The sequence below is a fragment of the Propithecus coquereli genome, unplaced genomic scaffold (assembly GCF_000956105.1).
Source record: "Propithecus coquereli isolate 6110/MARCELLA unplaced genomic scaffold, Pcoq_1.0 Scaffold566, whole genome shotgun sequence".
NCBI lineage: Eukaryota > Metazoa > Chordata > Mammalia > Primates > Indriidae > Propithecus > Propithecus coquereli.
Genome location: NW_012151574.1, coordinates 1,174,724 through 1,179,907, shown reverse-complemented (window position 1 = coordinate 1,179,907; position 5,184 = coordinate 1,174,724). Strand labels below are relative to the sequence as shown.

The following is a 5,184-nucleotide window of genomic DNA, read 5'->3' as shown; positions in this document are numbered from 1 at the left end:
ACAGCAACCTCAAACTCCTGGGCTCAAGCAATCCTTCTGCCTCAGCCTCCCGAGTAGCTGGGACTACAGGCATGCGCCACAATGCCCGGCTAATTGTTTCTATATATTTTTAGTTGTCCGCTTAATTTCTTTCTGTTTTTAGTAAAGATGGGGTCTTGCTCTTGCTCAGGCTGGTCTCGAACTCCTGAGCTCAAACAATCCGCCGGCCTCGGCCACCCAGAGTGCTAGGATTACAGGTGTGAGCCACCGCGCCCGGCCCATCAAAGGGTTTTTTTTTTTATGCAGGAGGGAGGGTGTGTTACGCAGTGTGTGTGTTTGCTCAGAGCTATGGTTTCAGAAAGATCAGGGGGTTTTTGTTTTTCTCTCTTGGTCTCATCACTGTTCCCATCTGTTTTTCACTTTGCAGCCATTTATTTGTGGGTGATTCAAAAAAATATATGTGTGTATATGTGTGTGTGTGTGTGTGTGTGTGTGTGTGTGTGTGTGTGTGTGTATATAAATATACACACACATAGTTTTGAGACAAAGTCTTGCTATGTTGCCCAAGCTGGCCTTGGACTCCTGGGCTTAAGCCATCCTCCTGCCTCAGGCTCCTCAGCTGGGTGGGACTCCACGTGCACACCACCACACCTGACTAATTTAAAAAATATTTATTGAGCATCTACTATGTGCTAGGTATTGTACAGGTAGTAAGGAAACAGGTCCTTGCCCTCATGGAGATCACATATTAGTGAGAAAAATATACATCAAGCAATTGATTATAAGTGTGATGCGAGTTGTGAAAGGGGGTGCATATTAAGATGAATCCAACCTAGTTGGGAGATTCTGGGAGGGTCTTGATAAAATGTGTGGAGGGAGTAGTATGAGTTAGCTGCAGTGGGCAATATTCTAAACATGTATTCCAAAACTGTTCAAGGTACATTCATGGAGACGAAAGCAGTCCATGACAACTGGAACTTAAAGATCAATATTTAAAGAGATCCATCTAGTGGAATTTTTTAAAAAAAGGCCCAGATCATTCAGGGCTATTGCATTACATGCTCTTGGAAGAAAGAGCCATTCATGTAGGCTACACCAAGAAAAAATGGTTAGAGAGGTAGGGGGGAAACCAGGTGAGTGTAGTATAGTAGTGAAGGCCAAAGGAGAAGGTCAGCTTTTCTGGATGTTACGGAGGTGTCGAGTAAGATAAGTTAAAACTTAAAATGTTTCCTTTGGATAAATAAATATGGAGGTCACTGGGGACCCTCATTGAGCAGATTTGGTGAAATGGTGGGGGTGGAATCTATAATATCGGCAGCTTTCAAAGGTTCAATGTAATGTATCAGTGGGATGAGTTAAGAGTGGGATGTGAGAAAGACAAAGTGTAGGCAGCTCAAAGAAGTTTGGCTGTGAAGGGAGGGAGAAAGAAGGCTGGAGAGCAATTGGCGAATAAGGTGAAGTTTTTTTTTTTTAAATATGAGAGAGAGAGATTAAATGCTGTTGGCAAAGAGCCAGTGGAGAGGGAAAGGCTGAGAAGTTACAAGAGACGAAGGGGAGAATTGATAGCGTAACTTTCCTGAGAAGGTGGGAGTGAATAAGCTCCACAGCACAGATCCTTTAATAGGAGTCTGATGGTTTCTTTTTGGAGAAGTAGGAAGCAAGATAATATCCAAAAGGAGTGCAACAGTGTTATGCAACAACAATAAATGAATAAAAGGTGTAAATGTGGAAAGAAAGTCTCATTTTCCCTTATTGGCAAATAGGCATTTATTGAACTACTATTGTGTTAAGCACTTTTCACGCATGAGAATCTCAATTAATAATCTTTACAACAACCTTGTGAGATAGGCCCTATTTTAATCCCTAGTTTATGGATGAAGAAACTGAGATAAAATGCTCACCCAAGATCACACAATATTTGAATCCAGGTCTTCCTGAGCTCAGAGTTTTTACTCTTAACCACTAACTAGATGATATAATTCTCTACCTATAATATGATTATCTGCTGAGGAAATTCAAGAGAATTAAGTTATAAATGTTTAGATAAGGTTAAGTGAAAAGCTGCTATAAGGTAGATAAAAAGCAATTGCTTTATGCAAGCAATTATAGTCAAAAAATGTAATTGTAGGAGAAATGACAATAGCAACATGAAAAATAAATCTTAGAAATAAATTTAAAAATAAATGTGCCCAGCTTAGCCTCATAAAGTAAGAGTTGGCTGGGTGGTAGTGGTGGGAGGGCAGAATGTGTGTTAAAATGAAGAGGCTATGGGAAAATTAGGATATTGATACCAGAAAAGGGGCAGGCAAAAATCAGGTGTATATCATAAGATATAATTAGAAAGTACGTAAAGATGTTGACTGTGATGTTTTTATAATACTGAAAAACTGAAAACAGACTAGTTAAATTATGGTGCAGTCACATGATGGATACTATCAGCTATTAAAAGAGAATTAGGTGGGAGCTATATATATTAGAAATATGTTTACATCATATGGTTATGTGCAAAAAGCAGATTACAATGTGTTCCTGTTTTTTTTAAAGTGTATACATATTTATAGAAAATATGTTTGCAAATATTTTAAAAATTTTTAAATGTTTAATCGTGATAAAATTCACATGAAATTTACTATCTTAACCATTTTTAAGTGTACAGTTTAGTAGTATTAAATATATTCACATTGTTGTGCAGCCAGTCTCCAGAACTTTTTCCTAAAGCTCTCTACCTGTTAAACAACTCCCCATTTCCTTCTCTCTTCCAGACCCTGGCAACTACTATTCTGCTTTTGTTCCTATGAGTTTGATTACTCTAGATACCTAATGTAAGTGGAATCTTCCTGTATTTATCTTTTTGTGAGTGGCTTATTTTATTTAACATATTGTCCTCATGGTTCATCCTTGTTGTAGCATGCGTCAGAATTTCTTTCTTTTTTAAATGCTGAATAATACTCCATTGTATGTTTATACCACATTTTGTTTACTCATTCATTCATTAATGGATACTAGGGTTGCTTCCATCTTTTTGCTATTGTGAATAATGTTGCTATGAAACATGAGTGTATTAGGTAGGTAAATTCTTTATGTTTTTATTATAAGATCATGGGGAAAGTTTTGTCCCTTTCCTCATTGCCCATTTTTCTTTTTTTATGAGTGTGAAACGCTTTCACAATCAGAAAAGGCAATCAGGATGGGGGTTGGGGGAATAAAGGTAAAAAAGGGCAGTAGCAGTGGGAATGGAGTGGAGAGGTCGGATTTGAGAGACATTTCAGAAGGAGAATCAGCAACACTTTACGACTAAGAGGTAAGGGGGAGAAGAGTGGAAGGTGATGTCTCCCTGGTCTCTGATAGGAAGAGGCATCCATCCTGACGGGGTTTTGACTAGGGTAGGAGGAAGCAAATAAGGCTGGAGAGCCACCTGAGTCTTTTTTCAGCAGTCTGGGCTTTTTCCAGAAGGCAGAAAGACACCATTGAAAGGAAATGAAATTACTTGATGAGATTTGATATAGAAAGAGTACCCTCGCTCCCTCCAACCCATTCTGCAAGCTGAAGCCAGGTAGTGCTGAATATCCCTTTGTGTTGCTAAGATTTGAACCTCTGTTAATTTCCTTTTATTTGAGATGTGCCTTTAGTGCTAAAAGATACATACCTACTCTTCTAAAAGCACCTGGAATGTTTTAAACCAAGTCTTATTTAGATTACATTGATGCCTAATTGTGGTCAGTTTTATCTCAACACGGTCTCCTGTAAATTTACTTTCTACCTTTAGTAGGAGAAATGTGAATAATTGGGAAAGTAAAAAGAAATATAAACAATTCAAGGTAGAGAACTTCAATTTACTTAAAATATCTTTGATACTCTCCTTTGAGAGAAAAGGGCCATTATAAAGTAAGCAGTGTATATTAAGGAACTATTACAAAACAAAAATTCCTAGGGTCCAGATGGATCCAGCCCATCACTTATCTCTACTCCCACAAACCTGTAATCTCTACTTCCAAAGCATTACATGGGAAGCCAACTGTTGTGCTAACATTTGTAAATAGCTTTGCAGTTTTTAAGAGCTGGATTTCCAAAAGGTACATATCCATGATCTCATTTCAGTCCTCCCAACAATTTTATGGGGCAGGGATTATCATTCCCCTTTCCAGATAAGAAAATTAAACATCAGAAGATTCAAGAGACCATTCCTGTATGCTGTATCATAATAAGTCCTGGAGTTTAAATCCAAGTTTTCTTATTTTCTGCTTATATTTTAGACTTCTATTATGGAAAATTTTAAACATATACAAAAGTAGACAGAATAATATAAAACACCTATATACCCATCTTTCACCATCAACAGTTATCAACATATGGTCAATTATAGTTCATCTGTACTCTCCACTTTCTCCTCACCTTAGGTTATTAATAATATAAAGCAAATCCTAGACATTGTAGGGACCAAGGCCCTTGGCCCCCTAAAGGTTCCCCGAAAAATCACTGACATGAGGCAGATTGATTAATAAGAGAAAAGTCATACAAATTAATTTATACAAGAAGAGAGCCTTCAGAATGAAGACCCAAAGATACAGGGGAAATCATCCATTTTTATGCTTAGGTTCAATAAAGTGTAGACAGCCACACAGAAATATGATTAGACAAAAGGGGCATGATCTAATGCTAATAGACTGAGTGGGGAAAACCAGCCCCAGCAAGGCCTGTCTGTCTAGATTTTTCTTGGCTTCTCTGAGCGTGCATTCCTGCCTTCTGGGTATAGGGCAGGGCCCTCTCTGGAATGGGGGTCCTATGACCTACAGTCAAACGACATAGGTCTGATAATTTTTAATGGCCAGATTTAACACACAATAATTTTAGGTTTTATGGCTGGTTTGGGGAAAGAGGGTTCCTGGTTTCTATGACCTGCCTTGGGGAAGAGGGATTCTAGTTTCTCTGACTAGCCTCAGGGAAGAATGGGACTGAGAGACAGGAGCACAGGATAAGGTCAGAAAAAACCTTTTGCTTCTGAGGCATTCATTTAGGAGTACTGTTTTCTGAGCCCCAATATCATCGTATCATTTCATCCATAAATACTATGCTTCAATATGCATATCTAAAAGAAAAATACTTTTTCTCCCCCTTTTCTCTGTATAATCACAGTATCATTATTATACCTAAGGAAATTCATAAATATTACTTTTGGTATTCAGTTTCCTTAACAAACCCATAAAT

General features: G+C 38.1%; 1 protein-coding gene across 2 annotated transcripts in view; it reads left to right on the top strand.

The window, feature by feature from the left end:
• The window catches only part of PKIG (protein kinase (cAMP-dependent, catalytic) inhibitor gamma), an 82,912-nt gene that overhangs the window by 1,335 nt on the left and 76,393 nt on the right, over positions 1-5,184 (top strand). The window contains exon 1 of one of the 2 annotated variants that reach the window (XR_001138055.1): positions 2,744-2,801. The exons of the other annotated variant lie outside the window; for it this stretch is intronic. The gene's annotated coding sequence lies outside the window, so the exon portion shown is untranslated. Of the gene's footprint in view, positions 1-2,743; positions 2,802-5,184 lie in introns of those variants that run through there. 2 annotated transcript variants of the gene reach the window in all.